This window comes from Colias croceus, chromosome 5, assembly GCF_905220415.1.
Source record: "Colias croceus chromosome 5, ilColCroc2.1".
Taxonomy (NCBI): Eukaryota; Metazoa; Arthropoda; class Insecta; order Lepidoptera; family Pieridae; genus Colias; species Colias croceus.
In genome coordinates this window covers 11,503,135-11,525,123 of record NC_059541.1, presented here as the reverse complement: position 1 = coordinate 11,525,123, position 21,989 = coordinate 11,503,135, and the positions used below count along the sequence as shown (strand labels likewise).

At 31.9% G+C, this 21,989-nt stretch overlaps 1 protein-coding gene across 1 annotated transcript in view; it reads right to left on the bottom strand.

Annotated features, from left to right (window-relative positions):
* LOC123691643 (protein O-mannosyl-transferase TMTC1-like) overlaps positions 1 to 21,989 on the bottom strand; it is a 128,147-nt gene that overhangs the window by 32,715 nt on the left and 73,443 nt on the right. The window lies entirely within an intron of this gene.

Sequence of the window (21,989 nt, the reverse complement as noted above, 5' to 3'; positions counted from 1 at the left end):
TGTTTGAAGTTATTTCTTATCTCTGTAAAGAGAAAGAAGATCCAGTTAACAATTCAAATATTTTTGTAAACCATTTGAGATAAGGTCTTGCTAGTTTAAAAAAGCGCGCTCCTAAGTCCACTTAAAACCCTTCACAGGAAAACCCAGTGAATTACGTAGTTCCAAGCTTCAATTTAGTTTTAAGTAATACCATTTCTCAACTTCGCGGTTCAAATGTAAGCATTCGCTATGACAAGTGTGCTGTTTTGTTCCGTTTTACAGACAAGGGACCTTTTAGGAAAATCGCTACGGTATAACCACTTTTATACCAAGGGGATAGAAGTTAAAATCGCTTGCAGTTTCCCCCGCTGGTGACATGATGTGAATTTTAAAAAGCGATGCCTGTTTCTCGGCCAATTAGAAGCAAATGGCGTATTTTGCGCTGCTCCGTGGATTTTTGCTCGTGGCTTGTGTCGCAGCTTGTCATTGGAATTAGCGGGTGCTCCCGTTTAATTAAAAGATGTTCATAGTTAGGTACTTTCACCAAAAAATACAGTACAGATATTTTCCGAACGGCTTATTGTGAATTTCAATAGCGCTTTTGTTAAATTGGAAGTTTGATTGAGATGATTGTTTGAGTATTGTACTTTTTGACACTGTGAAAATTGGGAAATATTTTTTTATTTTTAATCCTAGAAACTATCGTTTTTTATGAGTATAAAAAATTGCTACTTTCAGGTATTTCATTCGTATTTTCTTTGACTTATTTTGATAGTTGTTGTTATAGTGACGAAGCATTGTATTAATGTATCTTGATTTTAATTTTAATTTATATTGTTTAAAACAACTTAATACACCTATGTACATTATAATTTATAGTATAGACAAGTAAAGACTCAATCTCACTTCACTCAACAAAAAATGTACATATTTTTCATAGAACCTATATTATCTTTCACGTAGAAGACGCGTGATCGTCGGATGAGTAATGACGAAGGTTCGAGAACATCGCGAATTTCCCGCCTAAAGGACCGAAGTTGAAAAGTTTGTATACAGATTGTATATTGATAATATCTGTTTACTTTACTTTCAGATATTATACTAGTTACCGCCTGTGGTTTTGTCCGCATGGATAATATTGACGACCTGCTGATAAGTTTTTACGCTTATATGGAGCGAATTTTTTATTCTTAAATATTAGAAGAAGTTGTTTTGTTGTGTTGTTGTCTGTCGTAAAAGCACATTTTAGGAGCTAAAACTAAAAAACTTTAAGTATATTGCTAAATATTAACGTTTCAATTTAATAAATCAGGTCCCGGAATCACAGACACAATAGAAAATCTATTGTGTCTTGGACCGCTATATTTTTAATAGATTTTTAATGATTCAATATTACTTCATAGAAGACACTTCCAGAAAGATCGAAATCAAACTTTCCCAAAGTAAGAACTAGAAGTCAAAAGGTCGAAGTGAAATACTTCTTGCTGGGATTAACTAAACATAAATAGAGGTCAAGAAATAGTCTTAATTGTTAAATAAACTATTAATATTAATTTAAATTCCATTAGTGATTGCAGAGTTTATGACCAGGATTAACTAATATTATAAAGCTCAAGAGTTTGTTTGTTTGAACGCGCTAATCTCAGGAACTACGAGTCCGATTTGAAAAATCTTTCGGTATTATATAGGCCATTTATCGAGGAAGGCTATATAGTTATATATACTATATATTATCATCACGCTTAGACCATCAGGAGCGGAGCAATGCGGTTTACCCGCACCCCTTCCCGTAGGGCACAGCTAGTGTGAGAACAAATAAAACTATATTAAGTTGGATGTATCTACCTATTACAATTTAGGTGATAATATTCAACGCTTCAAGCGCCGGCTAGGTTTATTTTGACTTGCTTTACAAAAACGGATGAAATAAACTATCAAAACTAAAATAATTTAAAACCTGTAGGCGTAGTCTCGACACTAATCGACATCGATATCGACCGAAATCGGTCGGTAACTAACGATTATCAGTAACCAATCAGTAACTATAGTATAGACCTAAAAAATTTAGTGTTCTTTTTCCAAGAAATTTAGCTTAGTTTTAGGGAATAGATAGTAAATTAAAATTAGTTATATTAATTTTCGCATTATTACAATTGCAATTGCATATAAAAAAAGCAAATTTTATGCACAAAAAAACATGGCAGTTAATTTAATTTTAATCAAATTCGATATTTTTTATACCAATCGTTTAATTAATGTTCTATTAATTACATATTCATGGAATCCAAAATTCCATGTATGGCAACCTCTTTATTTACTTTTTTGACATTTGACATCAATCATCAATCATGAAAATAATATTTCTATCAAAATAAATATAAATTGTGTGTTTTCAAGAGGATAATTTTTAATTATGTTCTTAAAAGTCCTATAAATCTATTGGATAACAAATATCCTAAGAAAATATCAATCTGCGTTATGTTTTTATATAGTTAAAGCTATTAGTTTTAGTTTAGTAATATTTTGTTATTTGTGAAGTGCAATAAAATTCTAATCAAAAGACTCTAAAAGCTCTACAAGATAGGGCTCCAAAAGCTCTCAATTCGAATCCTTTTGAGAAATCTTTAAGACATCATAGAAACTGACGGAACTAAAACTAAGGACGGAACGGATAATTTGTATCACTTGTATTTTTAGCTTGTATTATTATATTATATTATGTGCATCATTGTATATTTTATTACAGTTAATAAGCAAAGGATGCAATGCAATTGATTTAGCGGTTCACGGTTAATATTATTTATTTGTTAAATATAAATATTTATCTATAAATTTTATATTTTACAGATGAACAAGTTACTAGAATTATTATGTTGGTGAGAGATGATGGTTTTGAGCCAAATTTTCAACTACGCTATTATAAACTGTTAAATTAAAATTTTCTAATAAATTTATTTCGTAATTGGATCGTTTTATTTTATTTGTATTCATCTGTATAATTTTATTATCCTAGAAGTTCAAAAATAAATTAATCGAATATGAATGCAATAATTTAGGCTGAATAAATGCAGACAGCGTACACCTTCACTATTTTAATATTTATTTAATATAATATAAGAGGCTTCTTAACATTTTCAATAAGATTTTGAAACCATCTTAAAAATAAAACATTATTTGTTTATTTTATTTTAATTGCAATAACATTAAATAAGAGAAAAAAATATTGCGTTAAATCATAATATAGCATTGGAAGTGTGAAATATCTTCTATTTATTATAAAATTATAATAATATATAATGTTTCCGATATTATCAACCGTATCTACAAATCCACACAAACCGTAAGGCCCTTCTCCCATTTCGATACTTCTAGAATACTAGTTAGATATTTGCTCGCTGCCCGATGCTCGCATATTAAGCGACTGAAAAATGACTAAATTCATCATTATTGTGCCTCGTTTTTGTAGACGGACGCTATGTCGAGCGATTCCAGTGACGATGTAAAAGTAGGATGTACTGGATTCATCCATATATTGAAAGAAACATAAGTAAATTGTAGAGTTTTTATAGCCGCACGAGAACTACAACATGCTGATAAGAATTTTTTATCTTTCTTCCGGAGAGATACGCGCGAAACGCGACGCAAAAACGACCACCTATACTAGTCGCGGACGTATAGGATACCGGTAGCGTAATGGGAGAAGGGCCTTCGAGATCTTGTCGGGATCAAACGTCAGTATCATAACGATTGACAATGTCAAAGAATAATTTGTTTTGACAATATTCGAATGTGTTGCAAAGAAATGATTTTCCAAATCCATGAAATCTATATTTTATTTATTTTTCATATATCTACGGAATTGAAATAATGATCTTATTAATTTAGATAAAAATGCATTGCTACAAGGCTATTATTATATAAATATTTTGACGCATAAAGGAAAGTTTTGTGAAGAATAAAAATTATAAACAAATATGTATCCATTGTATGTTTCCATCAAATTGGGGAGAGGTATTAAGCGACATCATTTTCATTGCTGAAGACGGGTCTATAAATAAGTTATCGGTAATTACCGACTAATTTGTACAGACTACAGGGGCTGATTATTATTCTAAAAGAAATCTTAAAGTGTAGCTTCCAGCACCATCTGGTGACATCATGGACACTGCAAACTTTTAAAATATGTATAACGCTTGTATATTTAGGGTCACCACCTTTGCAGTTTCTTTTAATGGTGGACAACTGAATTATCATAGGAAAATATTTGAACTTGATCATTGCCCTCCCATAGCCCTCCCCAATAGTTATATGAACAAGTGATAACTGCGTTAAAAACAACCGACTTCAAACTTGCACTTGCAAAATTTACAAATACCTACAGACAAAAATGCTCATAAAATAAAAACTACTAGGCCTATCCGAATAAAATTTTTATGGGACCAATTCGACACCATCCCGCATCGAACGAAAAAAGAATCACGTAAATCGGTTCAGAAACCTCGGAGTAATCGGTGTACATACATAAAAAAAAAAAATATACCGGCCAAAAAAAGGAGGAGGTTATCAAACCTCCTCCTTTTTTTTGAAGTCGGTTAAAAATATTTCATAAGTCAAAATTATCGAAATAAATAGAAATGTAGAGCGAACAAAAAATCTGTGATATTATTATCCCCTGAAATATCATGAAATCGTATTCAACGAAAACAAGTGAAATTGGTTTCGTTTCGTTATTATAATATGAAACAGAAGTTGAATTTTAAACATTATTTAAATAAATTCCAAATTAAACTTTATAAAACAAAATATTTTTAGTGATTTATTTTATATAGCTGACAACCCTACATTCCGGCAGCAGCTGGACCTCTTAATTTTATCTCGGAGAGGCTTTTTTCCCGATACTAGTTTTACTCAAGTTATTTTTTGTTGCAAACTAAAATATTGACAGAGTTTCAGACGTGTCCTGAGGAAGTTTAGAACTATTTATATGAAGGGTTTAAAAGCAAAATGGAGACAAAATTATGGGATACCTACTGTAAAACTTTATTGATGCCCGATTTCACCAGTGACCCCTAAACAGTCTCCTAAGTAAGGGTTCCTTATTTTAAGGGACCCTTCAAATCACTACCTAACCTAAATTCTGTTTCACCATCCTAAGGGTCACCTAAATAAGAGAGCCCTAGTTAAGTGACGTTTAGTGTGGGGATGCTACGCAATGTTAGTCGAAAAGTGTATCGACTATAGGATTCTATTGATATTTAGTTGAAAAATCACTTGATTTTACTTAGTTTATGTGTAAATATTGAGTTTGTTACCTTAAAAATATATAAAACCATAAAAAAACACAACTTTTTATATTTTGTCTAAAATCAAACTTCACAGTGACATTTTTAATGACAAATGACAATGTCATCGCGTGACTCAAGTTACTTCGTGAAATTATTTAGGTTTTTTGATTTTGTTGCCGGTTGCATTCATTGTTTGATTCGTGTTATTTTTCTTTGGTGTTTGTTATTATAATAGGTATAAAGAATAATGGCAGAAAAGAGAAAACGTGTACAAAATTTATCTGTCATCATATTTTTTTTAATCCTTTTGATCTTTCGCAGTAAATTCGCGTTCGCCTTAACAAAACTCGGTTATTTTATAATTCTATAACTTCAATTGCTTCTAAATATTTGTATCGTCGTCGCTATCCATTTTTAATACGTTAAATAGGATAAATATCTGTCACTTAAACGTTAGGGGATCGAATATTCACCCCCTAAATTTTAAGGGCTACCTAACGATATAAGTGACACTTATCCGTCGGTGAAAGCAAATTTTACGTTAGGTATCCCCTAAAGTGACTTAGGTGACACTTAAATTTTACGGGTTGTTGGTGAAAACGGGCATAAGCTAAATTTAGTATCACTAGTCAGTAGTAGCATTTAAAATCTGTTACACTGATTAATTTTCTTTACAGGATATGCTTGGTCCTTAGGTGCTACCAGATTCATAGCAGTTCTTTTTCGTATTCACCGAGTTCGAACTCTTTCCTTTCGTTACTTTATTTAGTTCAACTTTCGTTAAAATCGGTTAAGTGGTTTATACACAAAGACAGAATCCAAAATCGTTACTTACTAAGTACCAATTTCAAAGCAAGGCACATCCGACTAAACTTGAAAAGCTTGCATAAATTATGTTCAAGTCACTCCGATAACAAAGGCAAATATACACAAAGAGACAATATGACTTCAAGCGTAAAAGTGTTTAAATTTGACCGCCGGAGCCGCAAATGCGCCACAAATTGCACTGAAACCTGCGGACGTACAATAGACATTACTGTAGTTTAGTTTACTAAATCCCGACGAAATGACGGGTCAGTAATTTACGGGCGACCGGAGCGCGCGTAATGAGCTTCGAGATACTTCTGTTCACGGCACCTCGCGATTTAGCGCCACTTTTTGCGATAGTGTAAATGGTGCTTTAGGTTAGGAATGAATTTTGTATTTCCTGTTGGAATAAGAATTTGATTATTAAGTATGCTTTGCAGTGATGATGTAAATATTTATTCTTAACAAATGCTTCTTTCTTAAATAGTCGGACAGAAGGCAACCTTTTTACAGCTGTGGTAAGTTGAACAAAAAGAGGAAAATGAACATTTCTAAGAGCCAAGAAAAACAAAAAAAGAGATTAAACAAGAAAGAGCAAAACCATTCAGTATTAAAACAAGAAATTCTAATGTAAATAGATAATTAACCATACACATCAGAATAACTTTTTCATAACGTTAGTGTATAATCTAGCTTCATTAATATAAAGCTAATATTGGCATATTCACTAACAATAATTTAGCATTGCTGATTCAGTCAGCGAAACCGCAACAAAACGATTATAAGCTTTCATTTATGAGCATTACATTGCTACACTAATTTGAAGCATTCGACCGTAATGAACATAGTCAGGTGTGGTGAACCTTTGGTAACTAATATAATAACGATATTTTTTATATGTCCCGAAAAATGTGATTAAGAGGTACATCAGTTTTTCTATTGATTCGAATTATAAAATAAATTGTGGTGTAAGATATCCCATTACATAGAAAACTAATTTTATCATGGAAAAGGGACAGCTAATAAGTGTTATTTGATCATGAGGTAGGATTTTATCATACTGAACTACCTGCCTAAGATCCACCTAATAGGGTAGAGATAGTATTTAATAAAACATTAATGAAGAACATTTCGGTATAGAATTTATTTAAACGAATACAAAAAACATTATCAAAGTATCCTTGAAGTTTTGTTATGTTTTAATACACGCGATTCCTTCATTATTGTTTTGTCTCACAGTCCGCACCCAAATGCGACATTTATCTGACATAACTTTTTAAATGCGGCATTAATAATAAACTTTTAGCTGCTTTGGCTACTATTTAAAACATTTTAAGTCTACTATTAGTATTTACTGATACTAACTACCTTAATTTTTTTAGTGTTTAGTAGTTAAAAGGTAGACGAGTAAAAGGTTTCCCTTTGCTGAAGATAAACATTATTCTACATGTTATCTTTTTATGTTTATACCGATGCGGCGGTCATCAACCTGTATACATCATGTTGCAAATTTTAAAAATGAAAAATAATTCCCTGTGACTAAACTACTGCGTATATTCAAATAATTTTTATATAGTAGACTGAAAATGTGTTGAGATATGCGTAGTTTAATTTATTGTCGTATTGTCAGCACCACCTTGTATATTAACAATAAAATTTATAATGGTTAGGTTGGTAGAAAATAAGAAGAAGAAAGAAGAAAAGAAAAACACAATATAACATAAAACGCACCAACGATATATAACAACTGGCTTAGATCAATAAATTTCATTTCGTTTAATGATATACGACTAATATTAATCTCCCTTAGGCACATATTATGATTTGCATAATGGTATCGAGTCATGATTTCAATATTGGAAATCATCGTACAATTTAATCTCACCAAAATGGTTAGGTATAAATTATTAATACAGATTGTAGAACGTATTACATTGCTAAATGTGTCAGTAAAATTGGAAATATGCGTTTAATTACAGAAATAAAAGAAAACGTTATTTCCTCAACTAAAAATAGAAATATCTCTCTTCTATTTCAGGAACATAGAGCTTTATTATTACACACTTATAGCTGTGCGGTTTTACCCGCAGTGCTCCGCTCCTATTGGTCTTAGCATGCCTATAGCCTTCCTCGATAAATGGGCTATCTAACACCGAGACAATTTTTCAAATCGGAACAGTTGTTCCCGAGATAAGTGCGTTCAAACAAACAAACAAACTCTTCAGCTATATAATATTAGTATAGATTTTTTTTTTAGTCTTAAATAACGAAACATTTGGTATAGTACCAAACAGACAAATAACAAGATCCTGAAAAAATGCTCCTAAATCCTTACAAATGGTCGAAGGTAATTTACGAAAAACATTCCAAATCATACATCATTCGAAGCATTACCTGTAACTAGGATCTTAACTCTTATCTCGATGATAAAGAAAGCTCCACAAAACCTAAGATCGTCTAATTCCGGACATTTTGCCGCCACAAATTCAGACATCACACTTAAACAACCCGGAGTCGGGCACATAAAACCTAACGTAGTTTTCCGCTTCACTAAATGTCACAGCTGAGATATAGCCTACGTGTCAACCTACTTTTGCTTCCAGAGTGAAGGCTGAAATATTGAAAATCTTTGGCATCTATAGAATCATTTTCAGGCTAGCGCTTGTTCGGATACTTACTGATGATTTAACTCGGGTTGTGACGTCATAATGTGGTTAAGATATGAGGAATGTTCCACGTTAATCGTTCATGTTCCTATAAACTTTAACTGCAACTTTGCTAAAATTTGTAGTCAGTTATTTAGATCTTTTGTAATAAATCCATTGCTTTACTAAGACCTTTATTTATGATGAAAAAAAGCATTACACACGACTCTTCCTTATCTCAAATCTTCTTATGCTTATTGATCAATGTTCTTCAGAGGTATCCTACATATCTCTAGTCAGCAGAAACAAAACTTTTGAATGGAAAATAAAAATTAATCCTACATATACCTATTATACATATTATTATTAAATCTAGCCACAACGCTTCTATAGAAATTTCCAATTATAACCACACCCAAAACAAACTTCAATTTAAAACTAGCTATCGGAAAAGTCCTAAGCAAAAACCGTGAACTGTTCTAGCGAGAAATTGGCAAGCGTGTCTCTGAAACAATGCAATAAGTGCTCGGCTAAGCCTGTAATAACAAGCATACCGTGCGAGCTTCAATGATTGAAAATGCATCCACTAAATTGTTGTTTGATCATGGATAAACAGTGTCAATTGTCATAGTGCGGTACGGATTGGTTTAGAATTGGTTGACTTCGTTTGTTTAGATTTATAGTAAACTGTAGAATGGTGTTTTAAATTGAATATTGAAACCCTCGTATTGTTTGTGGAATCCTAATATCAACATATTATAAGGTATGCACACGATAACATTATCGTCATTGGTTAGAAATACTTCGGCATTTTCAGATGTGCACAGCTCACAGTATTCTTATAAGTTTGTTTAGCAGCTATAATTTATGTTCAGATAGTATACATCTAGGCTACGTTTATCTAAAATCCTGTACGTAAATACAACCTAACCCTGTCCCTAAATAATGTCTTGAAATGTGGAATGTTTGAGGAGAAATTTGCAGACCTCTAAAGTATAAATTCTACGTCATGCCCGAAATAAATCTTCATTTGAATGATCAGCCTTGTTGACTCTCTGTATTGACATAATTATACCGTCCTACGACCCGTAATGCAGGGCTTTGATGTGTACACGCCTTAATAATAATATAGCCGCTTGATGGATGTATAATGTTTTCTTCTACTTCTAACATAATTATACTTTGCCGGGTATAAATAGTTTCTGAACGATACGTAGTGAAAGATAATATGCCAAAATTTGAGGCCACCTCTTTGGTATTGCATGAGCCAAGAGTTTGAATCTCGGTGGATTTAACCATAACATATCGGAAATCTTAAAGAAAATTAACCCAAGAAATAAATAATGAATTAATATGCTCCATACACAGCGGACCGGGACTTTGCACAAGAAAATAAAAGAAAGACTACCCGAGCGATCCTTTTCGAAGATATGTGATATTTTAGGTGGTCTAATTTCTGTCACTAAAATGTTATTTATTATCGATACATATTATCCTCAACATTCACTTTCATACAAAAGTGATACCACGTACCACTCTCCAATAGAATAAAGGACCACATGACTTTCAGCTTTCCGATATCCAGTAACTAATTGTCGTTCAAATTATGATTTTAAAAGCCGTATCGTGCGCGTATTGTTCGGTGTTTCGAAGTTTATACCTTTATTTTTAACTTTATAGCCGTATTTATGGTTCAGGATTGACTTTAAATGGTGTGTTTTTGTTTCCTTTAAAGCTTTTCAATCAGTAAACGCTATTGCATTCTTTTCGATTCTTTATTTTGACTTGTATCAGATAGCGAATGAAGAAAAATTTCACGTGAATTTCGTATTGATTTTTGATAATATTATTATGAAACTAGATTGTGCAGAAATTACAGTTACAATTAATTACAAACTGCAATATATATTCATGTAAAAGTATAAAATACAAAAAGGCTACTAAAACAGTTATAAACAATGTTATAAACAAAAAAAAAATTAAGTTCTGCTTGTTCAAATTACAAACACAGATCAAACCAAATGGCTGAACGAGTTTAAAAATTAAATTAAGAAATTTTGTATTTTCGAGAAGAAGAACGTTTAATTCAGGACCCTGTTAAGGATACATATGCGGGATTTATGCTCTACATAAAACCATAATGTCATCATTTAACTCAAATTATTTTAAAATTATTTATTCCTCCTCTGGTCAACCCTTTAAGCGGCTATAATTATCAAATTTAGGTTACATGATACGGGCTCATTGTTGGACCATAAAAGGATTTTTTATTTAAGATACCTCCACTAAATTTAATGTAAGAACTATGAAAGCTATTATACTAGGCACTAAGATGGCTTACGTACTAAAGCCTACTCTATCTAGGTATTCAATTTCTCCTCCGTGTCTACAATACCACATAATCATAAACCTGGATAACAATTTAGATTATTTTCCAAGTTCAAGTAATAATAGAAAAGGTACTGAATATTTGGCCTCTATCGCAAAGGTTTCATAATGAATGGTATAAGTTGGTGAACGGGGCTTTGTCGAGCCATTACGGGGCTTATTATATGGGACTAGGGTTGAAATTAATTTGGCGAATCCCCAATAAAATGTTGGCCAATAATAATTTATTTATCGGTCGTGTCGTTACATTATAAATGAACGTTAATAATTAATGGCTGGTAATTGTGCTGGGTAATTGTTTGAACAATATCTCGCTAATATTATTTAATGTTTCTGAAGAGGCTTAAGCGTTCGTAAATATTGAGGTATATTAACGTATATTTAAGGCGTTAATAGGGGCTAGCGACCTTGGCGACGATTTACAAGGCGGGATCGGGGGACCGGCGCGAATCTACCGTAGTAAAAGTACGTATAAAAATTATTTAAAAAGATATTTGGATATTGATTCAAAATTTAAAACAACCATGCCCTGTGTTTCAATTTCATAAACACACTGTAAAAACACTACAATAATTGACGTAATATTGACTTAGCGTTTTGGTTTAAAGGCCAAAAATCGAACTCAATTCATGATTTTTTTCCAAAAAACCTGATTGTAAAATAAACAAATTCAAACAACCATGCCCTTTATCATATTCGAAACTTTAATATACATTTTTTTTTAGATATGTACATTAAGAATCTAAGAAGAAAAACGGTTATAACTAGAGTTAATTTTCGGTATTAAAAGGGAACCCTACCCGATTCAGGCCTTAATATTATTAGGAGATAAGAATTTGTCTATCAATTATAAGATGTTACTTATGAATGACTAACAATAAGTATATTGAATTTAGGTAACGTGCAGATTTAAAATTAATATTCTTGGGAAAAACTTTAGGTAAATTCATTGTAGAGGTAATGGTGCATTTATATCAAACGAGTGAATGCTCATTCTAACCCGACTATGTTATAGTGTAAACAGGCGTAGAGCATAAACTCAAGAAAGAATGTTCTTTCTCTAGCTCTAGCTCTATGTTCGTTTGATGTAAATGCACCGTTAGATTATATGACATCACATCTATACTAATATTATATAGCTGAAGAGTTTGTTTGTTGTAGATAGCCCATTTATCGAGGATATATGCTATAATGTATCATCACGCTAAGACCAACAGGAGCGGAGAAATGCGGGTGAAACCGCGGAGCTAGTCTATATGTAAAGTCATAATAAACTTATAGTGATAATATTAGAGGGCGTGTTGGTTTTAACTGCTTATAATAAAGGTATAAAAATAAATTGACGAACTCTTCAACGTCCAGTTTTTTCAACTTTTTATTTTATTTTTATTTTTAAACTCTCTTTGAATTTGAACCAAGCAATTATTTTAATATTCTATAAAGCGTTTCTCTAGGTTAAGAGATATTTAACGAGGTTACATTTAATTATGTTGATTTAAAAATGTATATTTCGTAGTTTAAACTCGTTTGGGTGTAATCCCAAGTGTATTCCAATCTTTATGGGGTTGGAATTTCGTGAGGGAATAAGATATGAGTATGGGGTGAGTTAACTATATTAAAATTCTGAAAATCTCCATAAATAAATTATAGTTTAATCTTGCCATTTTATGGTGGAGAAATTTAAAAAAAGTATGAATACTTTTTTGTATTCATCCTTTTTTGCTGTTCAATATTAAAAATTTATGTCCGTGTTGAATTGCATCTGTTCGGTGTGATTTAGTGACAAACATCCATGCATCTAATCATTCATGATTATAATTACATTAAAAAGTGGAAAAGGCTTTTTCGAGGGACGTTATTACATACTGATTTTCTTATAAAGTTAACATTATTAAAAATATTACTTTTAATTACGTTCATTGACCTACCGTAAATTACTATTTCTACATAATAATTTCCTTATTTCAATATAAAAATATTTCAGGCAATAAAACATCCATTGACCTCACATAATTAAAATGTAAATGAGGCATAAAACCTAGGTTTAGCGTTAGTACAATTTGAGCACTAATTGCGACATCGCAAGTTATACAAAATTATATTTCTGCGACTGTCACTGATTGGCACAGCAGTAAATGTAAGCATGACAAAATCACCACGAGTTTTATGGTACAAGGTATAAACGATTATTCTTTACTACTCGTTTTAGTTCACATATTATTGGGGTAATACATTTTATATTTAGTAGCTTTCCGTCTGTGTCTTCGCCCAAAGAAAAATCCGCATAGTTCCCGTTCCTGTGGGATAGACGAAACAAAGCCCATTTCATCCCAATCCGTTCAGTGGACAGATAGAGTTAATTTTACATTTATAATATCAATGTTATTTTATTAAAGTTAAATAAGTCAATAAATTATGAATTTATGTGAACTTCACATGTCTGTCTCATAAAACTATATTTAATACTAGGTTTCCGCCCGCGGCTTCGCCCGCGCAGTCAAAGAAAAACCCGCATAGTTCCCGTTCCCGTGGGATTTCCGGGATCGCGTTATTTTCCCGGGATAAAAAGTAGCTTATGTCCTTTCTCTGGTATCAAAATATCTCCATACCAAATTTCATGAAAATTGGTTCAGTAGTTTAGGCGTGATTGAGTAACAGACAGGCAGACAGAGTTACTTTCGCATTTATAATATTAGTATGGATCATGTTATATCAGAATGTATCTTCCTAATTTACCAATGATTTCTGCTAATTCTTGGTGAGTACCTATCCTATCCTAACCTATCAAAACAAAAATCGAAACACTACCAAAAAGCTTGTCACTTCCACCGTCATATTAAATAAAAAAGCTCGCGTGCGCCCCAACATTAATTTACTGCGTGAAAAGAACCAAGAACTGTACCGAGCCTGCGGTGAATGATAGTAATGGATAGGCCTCAGTGCGGGAATTATGGCTCGTACCTCAATAGCTTCCCTTTATAACCAACTTCGGGGTCACGCACATTTATACCCCCTTGGTTGAAAAATGTGACGTGAATTTTGAATTTGCTATCTAGGAACTAAATAATGGAGAAATTGTGTCCTTAAAGTATCCTAAGAATTTATGTTTGTATGGAATTTTGTTACTCTTTTACCAAAAAAAATGTTGTGTGGTTTTATGAAACCACGGTAAAAGTGAAACTTTTTTTCACACTATAGACATTTAACTAAAAATTATCGTATTTGTACGATAATTATCGTACGTATCGTTTTAAAGTTTGAGACGATGTAATAAAAGTTTCACTTTAAAAAAAAACTAATGAATATAAAGAATGCAGGCAGAAATTTTCCTTTAAGTTATTGTATGTAAGAATTTATTTTTATGGAATTTTGTTAGGTACTCTTTCAGGTACAGTACTCCCAAACTAATAATGCGCATAGAAAAATTCGTCATTGTTCGGTAACTGTCATATTCCGCGAGCCTCCTAAGATGATATGTATATAGAGTGGTTAAATGTATTTTCTTCATGCATTGTTTAGGGCACTTACGATTCAATGATTCGGGGTGATTCGGGTGTTTCTGGAAATACGATTATTAGCGAAGATCTGCATGCGCATTATTAATTTTGGAGTACTGTAAATAAGCTGATCGAAACTTTATGATGCCATTGCATTGAGATTAAGAAACTGGAGGCCTGGTTGTACGCAGACGATTTTTTAAGTGGATACCACACTATTAAAGGTGCGGGATCAAGTTTTTTATAATGTAATTAATGTAAACATATTAATGGTACATATTAATTCCAACGTTATAAGAACTTAGATACAGTCGTATCAAAATGCAATTGCTACCAGAATAATTTGTAACCTAATCATAATAAGAACAAAGGATTTTAACCAAACGTTCCACTAGACGTTTACCAAAAGTCGGATCTACAACCGAGCTAAAATATCCATCCACTTATAACCCTGTTCCTAAACCTATTTCGTATTGTATCAAATATTAGTCTACGATGCAATCCGCCTGCCACCTGTCTGTTTCCCTGTATTCAGCTTACTGAGTTTCCCGCTTGAAATTACATCGAATGATGTAAGATTTGGGATTTCGCTTTTTTGTAGACGCTATTGTGTTAATTAGTGAAGAGGTTAGGTTGTCTATCTGAGGGACGTCAATATTTTGTTGCTTTGATTCGTTGTATTAACTTAGATAATAATAATTGGATATATTTGTCTGTTGGAATAGTAAGTTAATTAACAATCACTCACTGAAGTATGAACTCTTACTTTAATTTGAAAATAGGGTGCTGTTAATCTATGACCTATATTGTAAACATTGACGACAGAACAGACAACGAATAAAAATTTGGTAAGGACGATACCTACTCTTAAATGAATTCGTTTAAAATGCAATGTTGAGACTAGTAAAAAATCGTATCACAAGCAAGTACATTAGAATTCCTCTCACACCCTCGTTAAAAGTATCTCGATATTCATACAGAAGCGTGGGTAGTATTTAAATAATTCCGTTTGAAATTAGATTGCGCGTAACGCACCGCCATCTTGAGCACGTGCCAGATACAAAACAATGGCTTTATGAGATATTTCCAAATTAACAAATAAACCCTTCAAATATTTAACTTACTGTGGAGTTTTTATGAAATACATTTATCAATCTTCCGGTGTTATTCTGCGGATTTTCCTCGTTTCGTATTTGTTTGAATAGATCAGAATTTACATTGATTTTTGTAAAATATACACAAGCTATGACAGTATGTTATTGTAGTAATAGGTACCTACTTAAGTACTTAGTGTAATTATAAAATTTCTTCGTTATGCATACTAAACTTTGATTTGAATACTTCACCCAAAAAAACAATTGTAAACAGAACAAAAGAACAGATGGATACAATAAAGGAAAATCAAAAAAAAAAACACGCACATTTAAAAGTAAGCAAAAGAAATGGTCCCAATACGTCACCCTGCGAAACCCCAAGACGGTTCACCGCAAAACATTTATGAGTTGCGATTTACTTGAAGCTTATTATAAATTCCACACACGCCAAATACATTTTACAAGTGGATATGTAAACGTATGCCTACAAGGGACACATTTAAATACCTCTGAATTAAATTCCCTTCGCCCTACGCATTGTTTAAGAACGTGCCAAATCTCGGAATCATTGTATTGTTGTTCCTTGCTTGACGTTTAATCAATAACTCATATTTATTTATAAGAGAATTCTGTATACCGAATAGTAACTTTTCTTTTGTGTTCGGAACAAGTCAGCGTGAATTCAAAGTACATTTCTTAGAATATTTAATGGCTAGCTTACCACCCGCGGCTTCTCCCGCTTTGTCTAAAACACAATAAATTATATACTAAAACCTTCCTCTTGAATCACTCTATCTATTAAAAAAACCGCATCCAAATCCGTTGCGTAGTTTTAAAGATTTAAGCATACAAAGGGACATAGGGACAGAGAAAGCGACTTAGCGACCAAAACATTTCAGCATTTTAACCAATCAAGCGTTTATAGTGACATTAAACATTTATTTGGTTGTAAAGCAATTATTCCTTTGTTATTGGTAGATATTAAAATTGAGGCTTTTCCTCACATCGCTCATAAAATTAATATGATACGATTTCCTTCCCCGAAACTTCGATAGAACGTTAAAAGGCATGAAACCAAATTCTCGTAAACATTTTCTATTTCTTCGACGATAAATTATAGGTCGTTTTATAAATTGTTTTTGAGATTTATGATTTTGTTGATTTCTTAACTCTATGAAATTAATTACTATGTAGTTAATTACAGTTAAAACAAACTAAAATAATTAATGTTTAGCCCGAAATTTTCGTAGCAAAACAGAAAACAGGCCTAAAGACAAGAAATAAAATATTTTTTCAGGACAATTTTCACACACGGCACGATCTCATCCCATACTAAGCTTTCGCATGTGTTATGGAAACCAGATGGCTGATAAACTAATATATATGGCTAACTAATATTATGATATTTTTTTTAATAAATACTTATATAGATAATTAACACCCAGACACAGAGCAAACATCTATGTTCATCACACAAATATTTGCCCCGGGTGGGAATCGAACCCACGACCTCTGGCTTGGAAGGCAGGGCCACTACCAATTAAGCCAACCGGTCAGTCAGAAAAACGTCCCGGCTTGAAATAATTCATGGGCAACTTTTCAAAAGCTCTTTACGAAATTATATTTATACATGTCTATGATCAATATAAATTATAAGCAATAAAAAAATTAGCCTATAAGGTCTGTAAATATAACATAATATGCAGCTCCACTCAAGAATGACAACCATGCAATATATTTAGTACTAATCTCATTAAAAAGACGAATAATCCATTTAAATAGAGAAAAGAGCAAAGCATTTACAAGACCAATTGCATGTTTATTCAAAGTAGATTTATTCTACCTTAAGGAGTCGAGGTCTAATTGCGGCAAGATATCATTACATTAGCACATTATGTAGTTTAATAATTTTCCTAGTTTTTAAGTTCGTTGTAATTGTGTAAGTGGTAACATATTGACGAGGTTTTGGCATATTTAGGTAGATAATATTATAATAAAATGTTGGAAGAGTAACAACGTAGGAAAAGATTTGTATCAAGGTCTCGCGCGAGCGAAAACACGTGTTGAAATTATTTTTGATTTAACTGTTTTATAAACGCCCACGACTTTGCGTGTTTTGATTGACAATTTAAAGAGATTTTTGAAAAATGTGTTTTAACTCCATAATCGATCTCAAAATCGAATTTCCATGGAAAAGCTTATACTGCATTTTCTACTCTATAAAAATAGACGTGTAACTTTTCAGATTTATTATATTTGGGTTCTTTGGAGAATCTTTAAAATAAATAAGTCAGACATTAACGCAATAGGAACTCTTTATAATATATTTAAATGCTTGTAAGTAAATTTTCTAATGTCTTTCTATTTAACTAAAAATAAACCTTAGTACAAATGAAATTTGCGACAATCTTGATTAGCAGATGTTCACGAAAATATTCACTAGTCGTAACAATTATAATTGAGGCTCATGCCTCGTACCAACTTGTACCAATGTTATTAACGTGGATATAGAAATCTGGATGAGATTTTGAGATAGGTAGTATTGCGAATTGTGGTAGTATCGAGTATTGACATTCATTATAAGTTACGTAAGTTTTTTTTTTATAATATAACAACTAAATTCATTTTTATTGTTATTTATGATTCAAAATATATGTAAATTTTTCAAAATTTAAGTATTTATTTTCAAAAAGGATCCATTTGAACATCTTAATCAGTATGAGAAACTATTTCAATAATAAGAATTATGTCGTATCGACCTTAGACTTCAATTTTTAAAAAAATAATTTTGCCATTTGTCGACGGAACCTTAGAAACTAACCTCATTATAAAGCAGTTGTTACAAAATTGCAATGTGAATTTTAATTAATTGTTCAATCATTGTCGATGTAATCGCAAATTGTACTTATTATTTCATTCGCTTGGTACAATTTAATGATACTCTAGGCTTTTGTTCAGTTATTAGCTTGAATAAGTAATAGCTAGCGGTATTTTACGTCACGTGACATTTTGCAGGATTTAAATTTAGAATTTTATTTATAAAATGGATGACATTATAAAGATTAAGTAGGTTGGGAAAAGTGCTCGGATTAGATATTTTTAAATATAACGTTTATATAAGAATTTCCAGAGGTTATCTATATTTATAGATATTGAGAGCTGTTTTAACTTCCCTTATTATTAGTTATAACCAGTGATAGAAAAATCTTGATAATATAATTATTATACTTACTCAATTTAATACACATATGATACCTTTTAGGTAGTTACTATAAATTCTTATCGTTACAATTATTTCAACAGCGCAAATTTTCTATAAACTTGTTTTTTTTTTTAAGTGCAAATGGGCAGGTGGGCCACCTGATGGTAAGTGGTCACCACCGCCCATAAACTATTGACTTTTTACCTAGATCAAACTACTACAAGCAAGATAAGGCTATATTTATTAAGATATTAGAGATAATAGAAAAATAGTCACATCCAGTTCTCTACATCTTGGTGCGATTGCCAAAATTTCAGCGTACTTCGAATTGTAACTGCGCGCAGACACGCGATTCCGTTCTCCGTTCATTAATATTCCGCTTTTACATTCATACAAACTCACAAACTTTATCTATATATCTTACATTCGAATTAAACAATTTACAACTGATTTAAAAGTTTCATTTATTAATCTATGGATTAAGTTGTTGTGACTGCCTTAAATGTCACGTCACGTACTTATATAATGTCATTGGAATCTGATATTGTATAATAATACTAAGTAAGTATTCTGTGATTTTACATAAGATATTAAATATAATATCTTATGTAAAATCACAGAATACTTAATAGTAGCTAACGCTAGTAAAATAATAATTAAATTTTAATTGGGTATCTATAGAGAATTAATAAAAATGGCAAGGTGTGCCTATAAAAATATTTACAAAACTAAATGTACATATCTATGTATGTATAGTAGAATATCACAAATTGGGTACACTAACTACTAAAAGCTATAAATAATATTGCGCGTATTCTGCCAGATAGTCATAAAAGGACAATTTTATAAAACTGTTACTCTGGCATCCCACAAAACATTACATGGCAAAAATAAAAAGATCACTAAAGACAAAAGTGATAATCCCGTATGAAATAGAGCAATTTGAAAATATTATAAAGCCTAACCGTATAATAAAAAGATACATTAAAGGTTCAAACACGTAGCGAAGTTACGGATTCCATAAAACTTGTTTTATTCTCAATCGTAAAAGAGACACCGCCTTCGCCCTGATTTTATTTTACGTTTTATATCAAAGCATTATTATTTCATACTTCAATACAGACGATTCAACGTATGTACTATAAATAGGACATGCTTTGAATTCGCTGGTGGATTAAACTCATGAATTGCATCTACAAGAAGCATGTTCGAGTAAATATCACAAAAAATTCGAATCCACGAATGAATGAATAATCTTCAAAAAGCTGTACGTTGGGAAACCTTTGAAGGTTTTCGTTGAAATATTTTCTATATATTATTATATAAAACTGTTTTACGTGCACAAGCAAAAAATACAACTGTACCATAAACGTGAGCTTCTGAATATATTCACAAAAGACAGCTTACAAAATATATTAATGAAATCAGTAAAACCAACATCACTAAATAGTATAAAACAAAGTCGCTTTCTCTGTCCCCTATGTCCCTTTGTATGCTTAAATCTTTAAAACTACGCAACGGATTTAGATGCGGTTTTTTTAATAGATACAGTGATTCAAGAGGAAGGTTTAGTACCTATTTAATTTATTAGGTTTTAGACAAAGCGGGGGAAGCCGCGGGCGGTAAGCTAGTAAGTAATAATATAAAAAATATAATGTTTCAATGCTGAAATTTGAGTCATACGTTTTCGAGATCAATTTAAGAATAACATTTTACTACTATTTATATAGTACTACTACTACTATTTTTATAGTACACCATCGAGTTACTAGAAAGGCAAATTACTTAAAAAGGTAAGGTACAACAAGCGTGGTCTAATCCACATTCTTCAGAATTTAAAGTACATCATGACAAAGGTAAACGTAGAATACGCAAAAACGCACAACATTATGCCTTTTAACTTCTTTGGACACGTTAGAGTAAAATTTCATGGTCGCGTCATGCCGGAGTAAGGCGACAATTTTGTTATCTTTGAATCTTGCCAACGAATTTTCACTTCTGACACGAGTGCTCGGCACACGCTCTTTTTACACACTTAGCTACAACCGTGCACACTGCACAGTCTGAAATCTCACACACTGAAATCCCAAATTCCAAGACTTCGCCATAACATATACTAAACATAAACCAACAGATGTGTTTTATATAAGAATTACGTTAGGATCGGTAGCTTCTCGTAATAAAACCGGGCGAAACTTAAACAGGCCACGGATTGTAAGCGTCACGGATAAAGGGGAATTCTAAGCGTCTGTGGTACAAATTACAAGCTTATGGCTGTTTAATTACGGTTCATTTTTAATTGCAGGACTTAAAAATGTATTGGATAAATATTTTTTTACTTTCAATAAAATCTTAATAACTTGTAAAGTCATCATGCATTAATTATCACAATGCATCGCTCTCATTGAATCTTTTTCATAGGTAAAAATATTTAATTTGTCCCTATAGTCATAGTAGAAGTAGGTAGTATAGTTTTAGATGAAGTGAAGCTGCCTTTCTGAAAAGTATATTTCAAGACGCTTACATTGTAAAGGCAAGTGTAAAAATACACAAATAAACGCAAACAATATTTTGCAACGGAGACCCACTTGTTAGTGAGACCGTGACCCATTTGAGACGAATGCATACATCTGCTACACTGACCGATTTTAGCATTGCAATAGGAACCTTCTAGACCTTACTTGTTTTATTATGACACATGCCAGGGGCCCTGCCTCCGCTTGGTTGTAAATTCAAACTCTAACTCAAACATTTATTTATTCAATTAGACTTCTAAAGCACTTTTGAATCGTCATGACATTTTTTACATTTACCTTTATTTTTTCGATTTCGTTGATAATATATATACTAAGCACAAACATATTATGTATAAATGTAATTGAATTGTTATTCTTTAAAAAATTGGCATATAAAATACTTATTTCAGGTGTTTTTTAATGTATAAATACAGTAACAAATATTGTTTTATGTAGAGCGATGGAGAGATGTTGAATGATGAAATGAGAGATGAAAATGAGACTTTGTGTTACAGGTTTCATCCGGGCATCTAATACTATCAATATTAAATTGTATACATTAGTTTATCGAATTTA